Source organism: Cebus imitator, unplaced genomic scaffold (genome assembly GCF_001604975.1).
Source record: "Cebus imitator isolate Cc_AM_T3 unplaced genomic scaffold, Cebus_imitator-1.0 Scaffold261, whole genome shotgun sequence".
NCBI lineage: Eukaryota > Metazoa > Chordata > Mammalia > Primates > Cebidae > Cebus > Cebus imitator.
This window is the reverse complement of record NW_016107576.1, coordinates 5578141-5589105: the sequence shown is the minus strand read 5'-3', so window position 1 is coordinate 5589105 and position 10965 is coordinate 5578141. Positions and strand designations below refer to the sequence as shown.

The 10965-nt window shown below is 51.9% G+C and overlaps 1 protein-coding gene across 7 annotated transcripts in view; it reads left to right on the top strand.

The window, feature by feature from the left end:
• The first annotated feature begins 256 nt into the window (after nucleotides 1–256).
• ZNF536 (zinc finger protein 536) overlaps nucleotides 257–10965 on the top strand; it is a 485174-nt gene continuing 474465 nt past the window's right edge. For 4 of the 7 annotated variants that reach the window (XM_017499880.2, XM_017499878.2, XM_037728305.1 and 1 more), the window contains exon 1: nucleotides 257–959. The gene's annotated coding sequence lies outside the window, so the exon portion shown is untranslated. Of the gene's footprint in view, nucleotides 960–3361; nucleotides 3958–4137; nucleotides 4390–10965 lie in introns of those variants that run through there. The other 3 variants (XM_037728303.1, XM_017499879.2, XM_037728302.1) reach the window with 2 other exon arrangements.

The following is a 10965-nucleotide window of genomic DNA, read 5'->3' as shown; positions in this document are numbered from 1 at the left end:
CATAACTGCCTTATTTACATTAAATACGCCACAAGGTTACAGCGCGGATCAACGTCATTTGATCGCTGATGACTCCCTTAAACGCCCGGGCTGTGACTGATTCTTCTCGTCCCGCTGTCCACCGAGATTCACCCGGGAGTTTTTTTTTTTTTTTTTTTTTTCCCCTCCCAGAAAAGAAACAGACTTTAAATAGTTTCGGGAGCAGGTAAGAATTACGCTTTTTTCCTCGCCCCTTCTCCGTCTCTCTCTCCTCTCCCTCCGTGGCAGTCTCTCTCCCTCTCGGCTGGATAAAAAATTCTTTAGTCAAAGGCAGGAATGCAAAGTAGTGACAAGGAAGGGGCTGATATATGTCTCAGTAACGAGTCTGACAATCAGAATGTAGCTCTTGGAGAATAGATAGATTTTAATAAGTGTGTTTACATGAGCTCAAGGTCAGAACCAAGCTGCGCTGTGTTAAATGGTTTCTTAGTTGCTAGACAGAGAGAAAAAATGGACGATCACACACCATTCTTTGTAGATTATTATATCAAGGGTTCAGTCTCTGGCTCATCAAAGCTAAATGCCGCAAGACCTATCTAGTTGCTGTGAATTATGCCAGGGCGACAATGGAGAGCGTTTTTAATGGTACAATGCATTTCACCTACCAGATAGGGGGAGGCCGAGCCGGGGATGGGGATGTCTGCTGGGGCTGGGTGATGAGTATCAATGAACTGGGCGATTCTGAAAAGAGGCTGATGAAAATCGAGCCCGCCCTGCCCCGGCTGGGCTGGGAACAGTTCGCAGGGCTCTGCCGAGTGGGCGAGCTAGGCGCGCAAGCAGGGCGCCCGTCCCCCCTCAGCCCCGGAAAATGATCAAGTCAATCGTGTGGGCATGTTTCATTATTCATTGAACACAATCTTTTACAACGCTCCGTTTACGTGCCCGAGTTTGCTCCCGACGCCCGCGTTTCAATGTTTAAGGTAAGGAAAACAAAGGTGGGGGGGTGCAATCGCGGGGCGCGGCGCGGTGCTGGGGGCGCGGCGCGGGGGGGGAGGCGGCGGCGGGTTGGGGGGGCAGCTCCAGCGTCCGGGAGGTGGCAAAGTGAGTTTGGACTCTTGGCGCGACCCCCCAGTCCCCTCCCCCTCCCCATCTCGGCAAGGCCTGCCGCCCGGTTCCTTCTCGCCCCATCGCGATTAAAAAATACGGTCTAATTAAATATCCGTGGCTGTGACGTTGGCGAGAGAAGCTGTCAGCGGCGGGGGGGAGGAGGGGAAGAGGAGGAAAACCGAGCCGGCGGCTGCGGCCGGGCATCGTAAGGCGCTGGAGAACTTTGGCGGCGAGCGGGACCGGCGCCTGGGCCGCCGCTTCCCCGCCCGCGGTCCCGGGACCGTTACTTTGAAAAGGAGGCCTGGGGCCTGGCGCCCGGCGCGCGATTGGGACCCCGCACCCAGCTCCAGGGCCGCGGCCGGCGCCCCCAACCCGCGCGCGGCCCGCAAGCCGCTCTCCCGCCCCGCGAAACTTTCAAGAGGGTCTGGGGGGTAGGGGGAGTCGGAAGGGGAGGAGGAGGCTGGGGCCGCGGAAACTTCTGCTCAAGTGACTTTCCCCATTTTCTCCTCTGCCTGGGACCGGGGCTCGCCCTGAGCTCATTCTCCCGTCCCCGCTCGCTGCGGGGGTCCAGCCCCTCCGCCGGTGGAGAGAGGGTAATTTGCAAGCTTTTTTTTTTTTTTTTTTAAATCAAAGTTAGCTGATGCTTACAATGTGTCAAACTTGCGGGCGCCTAGAGCCGCTGAGACCTGCCATTTTGTGATTGCATCGGCCTCCTGTGCCCCGGGAGCCTGGCGAGGCCGACGCCGGTGAGTCGGTTTCAGGGCTGAGGTGCCAGGGTCCGAACCCACGACCCCAGGAAAGGCCGTGGCGCTTGCAAGGTTAGGCGGCGTCCGCAGCACCTGCCCCAGCGGGGCCCAGCTAGGGGCCAAAGGGGAAATAAATAAATAAATAAGTAACAGGTTATGGAGGGAACAGAGCCGGCCAGTCCCAGGCTGGAGAAATGAGGCCAATCAGAGCGAGGAAGTGCGGGCGTGGGGGGCTCTGGAAGGCAGAGGAGAGGAAGGGCTTGGGGGGTGTCTGGGAAGAGTGCAATCTGGGGGGATGGCTTCCCCCCGCCCCCAGCACAGATGGATGACTGGGGTAGGAATGATCTTTGCTGATAAGCCTTTCTGTTTGCTTCAAGACATTATTTTTCGAAGATGAATTGAGGAAAACAGTCGTAGGCGGGACTCGGATGTATTTTAGGCAAAAAAAAAAAAAAAAAAGGGGGGGGGAAGCTTTCCTTTGATGAGTAGGAAAGTGTCCAGATCTCGACGCGCCCATCTGTTGCAGTTTTGCAAATAATTTAAAATACAGATATCTCCATATAGACGGATGTATGCGAAGTGAAGGAAGGTGGAAACGCAGGGAAGTTAGGGAAAAAGAAAGAAAAGGGGCTGGGGCAGGGAGAAACCTGTGTAGCTCACCCTTCACTATGCGGAGGAAACTCCGGCAGGGCTTTCTTTGGGGACAGGTGGAAAGTTAATTCACCCCCCTCTTCCTTTTCACTTCTGTATTGTGAGTGGTTCCTACTGTCTGCCTGTTGGAGAACAGATCCACTGTCCCCGAGTTAGGTGGCGGATTGGAATGTTGGGGGGCAGGGAGCTTTGGGGTTGAGGGGGCAGTAGCCAGGGGCTGGGGGCCGAGAAAGAGCGGGGCGGGGTCCCAACCCGGCGCGCGGGTGGCAGCGGCGGCCGGGTTTTGTTTGCCGGATATTGTTATGTCTAACGGGTGCCTCGCCGGAGACGTGATTTGTCAGCTGCCTTCGTTTTCACTTCAGCAGAAAATACGGCAGCTGCGCGGTGTCCCGGCCTGCGGGGCTCGGGCACCGGGTGCGTCCTGTGGCATGGGGTGTGTGCGCGGGTGGGAGCCGGCGGCTGGCGGGGCCGGGGCGAGCGGGCGGGGCGGGGTGAGCGAGCGCGCGGTGCCGGCCTCCGGTTCCTCCTGCGCCTTCTCCAGGCAGCCGCTGCCGCCGCCGCCGCTGTGCAATTTAGCAGAAATCCGACAGGGGCCGCGTTTGCTGAGCGCATCCGGCGGCCGGGCTGCCGGAGCGGGCCGCCGGGCCCGACTGGCCGGTGTAGGGCGGGGAGGGGGCCGGCGGGGGAACCGGCGGGGAGGGGCGCGGGAAGCACGCCTGGCCCGAGTGCCCGCAGTCCCCCAACCCTGGTGTCCCCGGCTAGTTGAGCAGCCCCGAGCGCCCTGACCTTGGCGCCCCAGTCTCCAGCCAGGGTTTAGGTGAACTTGGGGTGGGGTGTGCGTGCGTGCGTGCGTGTGTGTGTGTGTGTGTGTGTGTGTGTAGGGGGTGGTGATACTGGGAACGCGCTGTTTTCTTTCCCAGTTTGATATTAGCAACTGGATTTTTACTTTAAGACCGGCTTTGCTTACTGCTGGGGTTGGGAAGGGGGGCGATCTTTTCCCATCACTCACATCTTTGTTCATTGTTCACTGAGTGGAAGGCAGGCGACTTAAAGAGACGAAAGAGAGGGAAAAGGGGGGAGAGACGGAGAGAGGAAAAAGAGAGGGGCGGCCAGAAGAGGGAAGGAGAGGCGTGGGGACAGGGCCCCCGCCCCCACCGGGGTCGGGTTTGATCGTGAAATAGTAAACCCACGCACGGAGGGTCGCCGGGAAAGTGGACATTACCGCTTTAATTAACTTCGAGATGCTCCGGCGGCGGGACCTGGCGTAGCCGTGACGCGCCCCCATAAATCTGCCTGGCCCGTGGCTGCTCCGAGAACTCGTACAGTAGCGGCGTCAGATCCAACGCGCGCCTCCCAGTCCGGAGTCCATTTGCATAATTGGATTTTTTTTTTTACCTCCTTCTTTCTCCCTGAAACTTGTTTGAAAACCCAAGTGAAAATCGCGACGATCTGCACACTCAAAAGCAAGTGCCAAGTAAGTGCCCTGCGGTGGCCTCGGCGCGCCCCGGGGTGAGCGCGCAAAGCCGGGAGCGAGGTGCCGGGAGCCACGCGCAGCTGCGGGCCGGCCTAGCGTGCGGGCGGCTGGGCGGCGGGAGGACTACATCCTCGGGCTCCGGGGCTGCCCAGCTGGTTGCTCGCACAACTTTTTTTTCCCTCCCATCTCCCGACTTTTCGGGCCAGGTGAAGTGTTTGGGCCACGTGTGTACCTGTGGCGAGACTCGAGAGGTGATCTTGGGGGGGGGCGCGGTTGCAGTTGGGCATCTCGCCCGGGTCGGGGGCGGGCAGTCGGTCCCTGTCGTCGCCGCGGAGGGCAGAGCTGCTAGCGAGCGGGCCGGCTTCTGGGCTTCTGGTCGCGCCGCGCGGTGGATGCAAGCCTGTAGCCAAATGCCTCCCCCATTATTCTAAGGTTTGTGTCTGCGTGTGCGTGTGTGTATGTGTGTGTTTGCCCTGTGCTTTTAAACAGAAAGAAAAGCAACCAAAACAAGAGCAGGAAGGGCTTTTTTCTTAGCTCGTTCCCCTTCCCCCAGCATCGTTTATTTCTTTTGCTTGAAGGAGAGAGTGCAGAGCTTCTTTGCTAAAGACAGGGTCATCAAGAGATTGACAATTCTGTTGGAAATGCCATCAATCCTATAGCGAAAATGTAGCTGCATTTATAAAATACCAACACTTGCCTGATAAGGAAAGTCTATCTCAAATTTTATTAAAAAATATATTATTATCATAATGATTATGTACAGCATTCAGAACCTAGGAAAAAAGTCGATTTGCTTGGGAGAAGACTGGAACCCTAGTTCCTGTTTGCCCAGCCAGCCTGGGAACTTGCGGGAGGCTGCACCCACCACCCAGCCTGGAAGCAGCTGAGGGGCTCAGCTTTCAGTCCAGGGAGTCACAGGGGGTCGCCCTGGCAGTCCTCTGGCCTCTGCTCAGGGAGAGCCCAGGGCTTCTGGCTGAAGGCTGCTTTAGTTATGATGTCATTCTGATAGCAGAGTGCAAATGTCTCCTGATTCCACCATTAACCGCCTGGCTGATTTGCTTGGTAATGATAGCACTGATGTCCTGCTCCCTGACAAATGCAGAACCTGTCAGCCCTAGGAATTAACTTTTCCCCCCACTGAGGAGAAACCCCGGCTGCAGGAGTTTCAGCCCTGGGCCTCTGCCTGTGGACTTTCTCTGCCTCAGTCCCGGACAATGACATAGATGACAGGCCCTCGGGCCAAGGGACCCATTTTCCCAAAGTTTACAAAACTTTTAAGACTTTCATATCCAGAAGACCCTCCTTAATCTGGTCAAACTTGAATGTGATTGTGACCAGGCAGAGACATCTGAATGTGACGACTGGCCAGGACTGTGAGACCATTGCATAGATTTGCCTCCTACATTCAGTCCCTTAAGTGTGACTTTGTGTTAATATCGCTGCAAGTCAACCGGATTTAGTGTTGATTTTTAAATAGTGTACAATGATTTAAGATTTCTTTTGATTTACTGTTCAAGTGAAATTTGCATAAATGTGATGAAAATGAACTTAACATCTGGGCATATGAAAAAAGGTTAGTACCTCATATGTCATCTGTAGGGGAATTTTCTAAAATGCTTTCACCCTAAACTGGGTTTACGGAAACAGTTCCTGGGGACATACATGGTAATTATGGAGAACCTGGAGAAAACACTTTCAATGAATTTGCGTTGTCTTGGACTAGTGCTCTGAAAACCCATCTTGTTTGGTGCCTGGAGTGGTTAACTTCGGAGCAGGCTGAAGATCTTCGCAACTCAGCAACTTAACTGCTGGCCGGGCTGTCTTCACGGAAGACTTGGGGCAGGCAGGGAGCGACAGTCACGCTGTTCTGGTCCAAGTCAGAGGCTAATAACCCCCATTATGGGAGAGGACAGAGAGGCAGCTAGAAGGTAAGCTCGACTTCTCATAGCTGCCCATGGGGTACTGAAGGCAGTGCTGAGATGTGGAATCGTTGCCCACTGAACCCCAGAAAGCTGAATGCTTAGGTTTGTTTGCTTTGCCTTAGGTAATCCAAGAAATTTCCATCAGCTCTATGAGCCCATTCAAGTGAACTCTCAACTCCATCTTACTTTTGAGTAAGACAGGCTTATCTCTGGCATCAAGAAATCAGAGTTAAACAGCCTTCCCCAAATGTGGTTGCCTTTTGCTCAAAAGTTGGTTATGAATGGCACAGGTGTTTTTTAAAGTGCCTTGAATGGAGGGGGAAGAAAGACAGCAATGATACTCATGAGAATACAGATGAACTTTTTTTTCTTTTTTTATAAGAAGAGTATTATAAAAGAAGAAAGCAAATAGATTTATTTTTCCAGGCCGAATGAGGACAATTATAGCTTTTTAACACCTTTGGATTTAGTGTTTTTAATAAGCCTTTTAAGTAAGCTGAAATATCAGCTTACATTTTGTTCTCAACATTATTTAAAGTGAGACTTGATGCAAATTTAAAGACAGAAGCAAGTTTTCTGCAGGGCAACATTTGTCCATACGAGAAAGTCTCTTCCATGGCAGGTCTCCCAGGATCTAGGGCAGGCCAGTGCTCAGCCCTACCTCGGCCTAGCTCTAAGTGAAGCCTTAGATTTGGGTTGGAAGGATGGGGGTGATCAGGTGCCCTGACTCGGGCTGTGAAGACTGGATTTTTTAGTCTAAAAGCAAACTGACTCACATTGCTACTACCATTGCCTTGTGAGTGGAGGGGCTTCTTCTGTGAACTCATACCTGCTGTGCACACTGGTACCCCCTCTGTAATGTGCCAGGGCAAGGTCTGGCTGAGGATGCGAAGGAGTTGGAGGGAAGGAAGCAGGAAACAGGGTCAGTGGGGAAGAGGGGGAGGGAGGTCTCTGTCTGCCTGGCTGGGCTCACCTGTGTGCTTCATGTGGCCCCTGCTCGGGAGTTGTTGGAAGGGAGGCCTTTTTGCCAGGGAGAGGGATTGGTTGTTCAGGTCTAGACTCTTCAGTCTGTTGTGATGTTCCCCTTGGTGGCATTGAATGTCTTTGGAAGAGTGAGTAGATAATGTGTGCAGTCAGAATGTGCTAAGTCAGGGAGCGGCCCCGTAGGGTTGTGGTGTTGATGGGTGTGTGTGTGTGTGTGTGTGTGTGTGTGTGTGTGTGTGTGTGTGTGTGGTGTGCTGGGGAAGAGTGCTGCCTGCTAGAAGTAGTTGTTTTGAGATGATTTCCTTTTCATCCACATTGTGCTATCTGGGATAGATTGGTGAGTTTGTATTGTACGTGTCTGTCGGAGGGGTTGGCGTGGAAATAAATGAAGGAATCAGGAAGTGCAAGAGAACATGCATCCACAGAATATAGACATTAGGGAACACAGGCCAGTTTTCTGAAATCCTTTCCTTCCTTTTTTTTTTTTTTTTTTTTTTTCAAAAGAAGGCAAACATGGATGGAAGCCCCTCAGGAAGGTGGGCTGTGCAAAAACCCATCTGGCCCACCTGGCAGTGTCTGGGGTGGGTGTGGGGGCCTCCCCCGCCAGTTGATGCCATCAACGGACTCCTGTTGACTGTGCCTGGGGTTAAGGGCTGGTGTGGCTGATTCTGTTGGCTCCCTGAGAGTCTCCTCTCAGCTTTTGCTTTTTAAAAAATAATTTTCAACTTTTATTTTAGCCTCGGGGGTACATGTGCAGGGTTGTTCTATGGGTACATTGTGTGATGCTGAGATTTGGGGTACAATTCATCCCGTCACCCAGGTAGTGAGCATGGTACCCGATAGTTAGTTTTTCAGCCCTTCTGCCCCTGCCTTTCTCCCTCCTCTAGTGTCCCCCAGTATCCATTGTTGCCATCTTTATATTAATGTGTACCCAATCTTTAGCTCCCACTTATACGTGAGAACATGCTGTATTTGGTTTTCTGTTCCTGTGTTAATTCGCTTAGGATAATGAGCTTTCACTTTTAAAAATTGCTGTAGATCTCTAGACTTTCTCTTATAGTGGAGATTTTGCTACTAGAAGCAGCATCAAGTACTTGGCTTTTCACATTCTCTGAGCCTGCTCGAGGTGGGGTTTATTTTCCTTAAGAAACAAGATTCAGATGAGAGTGAGGCCTGTGTGGAACTTAACAGATGAAGCTGGCATCATTTCTTCAGCTCGGGGCACTTGTGGGAGTCCATGCTGTGCATTGTAGGTTATTTGGGAATATCCCCGGCTTCCACCCCACTAGATGCCAGTGGCGCCCCCTGAGCTATGACAATCAAACATGTCTCCAGACATTTCTATATCTCCCCTGGGGAGAATCAAGCTGATTTCCCACACTTTATGTGCCGGGCCTTGTCCTGGGCCTCTCTGGGAGGATGGGAGGTCAGCTGTGGTCCTACCCCTGCGGACTGCACAGGCTGGTGGGGAGACAGACATGTCCTGATGCCCTGTCAGTCCAGGGGACTGGGCTGTGTACCAAACAAACGGGAAGACCTATGGGGTCTAAGAGGGGAGAGAACTTCCACATGGATGGATTGTATCTGAGCAAAGGCGTGGGGCCCAGCTCTGACTGCTTTCAGATCAATTGCACTTAGAAGTGGTTCGGGGAGTGGGGGTTGGGGATGTGTGAAGGGGGAACCATGTCCCTGGACCCTGACTGTGACATGCAAACTAAGAAGTGGAAAGCATAGTTCTTAGGCTCTGAGTGAGTTGAGGCTGGGTACTTTGCTGGCAGGATAATGATACTTTTTTTTTTTTTTTTTTTAAATTTTAAGAGAATGACTCCTGCTTTGTCACCCAGGCTGAAGTGCAGTGGTGCAATCATGGGTCACTATAGCCTGTAGGTTCAAGTGATCCTCCCACCTTAGCCTCTTGAGTAGCTAGGACTACAGGCACACACCACCACACCTAGGTAGTTTTTAACATTTTTTTTTTTTAAGAGATGAAGTTTTGCTATGTTGCCCAGGCTGATTTCAAACTCCTGGCCCCAAGCAATCCTCCCACCTTGGCCTCCCAAAGTGCTGGGATTATAGGCATGGGCCACTGCACCTGGCTGTCCATTTTTGAATATTTACAATGTGCAAGGCACAGCTCCTAATGCTTCACAACTTCCTTATGGTGGCAGACACTATGTATATCCTGAATTTGGGAAGGAAAATTGAGGCAATGGGAGGGGTAAGTGATGGGTCTAGGATTAGACCCATCCTCCATGTCTCCAGAGTTGGCATGCTTAGCCCATCTACTGCTGCAAAGCATCTCCTGTGATCCACGTTCAACTGCCTCTTCTGGGGCCAGATTCACAGCGGGACCTCTGTGATTTGCTCCTGATTCTCAAAGCTCATACTCCGCACCCTGACACCAGGCTTGGGGGCTGGTCGGGCCAAAGCAAGTACTCTTTGGGGTGGACCAAAGCCTCCAGTGGGTGGTGGCAGGAAGGTAATGTTGATGCTTCGAAGGCATGAAGTGATACAGGAAGGAAAATCAGTTTGTAAATTTCCCCCTTTCTTCTACCTAGTATTCTTAGTCTGTGGCTTTCCAATGAGAAAATTAAGTGCCGTTATGACACAGGAGAAATGATCACCGTAGGCCTAAGCTGACATTAACCTGAAATATTTCTATCAAGGCATTACAGCTTTGATTACCTGAGCTGTGTTGAGTTGGGTCTTTGATTACCTAGGTGGGCCTGGCTCGTGGGGAATGTATTTCTGGCCCCTCACCTCCTTACTGGCTCTTCAGCCAGAAGCTAGGAGGCCACCTCTCCACTGAGAGAGATGTTTGTCTATTTGGGACCACCAGGCTGCTTCACTTTTTTTTTTTTTTTTTTTTTTTTTAGATGGAGTCTTGCTCTGTCACCCAGGCTGGAATGCAGTGGTGCGATCTTTACACACTGCAACCTCTGCCTCCTGGGTTCAAGTAAACCTCCCACTTCATCCTTCCAAGTTGCTGGGATTATAGGCATGTGCCACCACACCTGGCTAATTTTTGTATCTTTAGTAGAGACAGGGTTTCACCATGTTAGCCAGGCTGGTCTCAAACTCCTGACCTCAGGAGATCTACCCGCCTCAGCCTCCCAAATTACAGGCATGAGCAACTGCGTCTGACCTCCTTTGCATTTTATTGCTTTGTTACTAAATTACACACACACACACACACACACACACACACACACAGACACACACACACCATGAAGTAGCTTTATTTAGGTTGTGAAAGCCCACCTAAAATCAAGATTAATCACGAAATACCCATTCAGCCTAATTGTAATGATGGTGTGCTTTGCATTTCTGAGATCCCCTCGTAATTCCCATAAATTCGAACCAGAGTTTGGTTCATGGAAGGACCTGATCGTAGGACCCTCGGGAAGTGGCATTAATTCAGCAGACATTCCTGCTTGTGGTTTCCAGGCACGGGAGGAAGGGAAGGTCTGGGGCTCTTCGGTGTTAGGGATACAGGGGTGGCCGGGGCATGGACATCTGCAGTTGTCCCTGTTGGGTGCTGACCCCATGCCAGGCACTGCATTCCACACCCCTGGTACATTATCTTGCTTAGTTCTTTTCACACCCCAGGGAAGGGCCTCCCTTGGGGCAGCTTCCTCAGTGGACAAACTGAGGGTAGCAGTGACTTGTTGTGACCCATGGCTGTGGCATGGCCAAACAGGCATGAGATGCCAGCTGCATTGGCCTGGAAGGCTCATGTCTCAACCTTGTTTACCCTCTTGCCTCCTTAAACTGTCCTTTGCACTGAGAACAAAATCGTCCTTCCAAATAATGTTAACCCACCTTGAAAAGGGAAGTTAAAGCATGTCAACCAGAACTTGCTACTTTGAGACATATAGATTGTTGTGAATTTGTTTTTAAGAGGGAGAAAGTATTTGGATACTCTGTGTCAGCTAACAAGTAACTAAAGAGACAGCAAACAGATCACAGACCTCATACATATTACATATAAAATTTAAACTCGGCCGGGCGCGGTGGCTCACGCCTGTAATCCCAGCACTTTGGGAGGCCGAGGCGGGTGGATCACGAGGTCAAGAGATCGAGACTATCCTGGTCAACATGG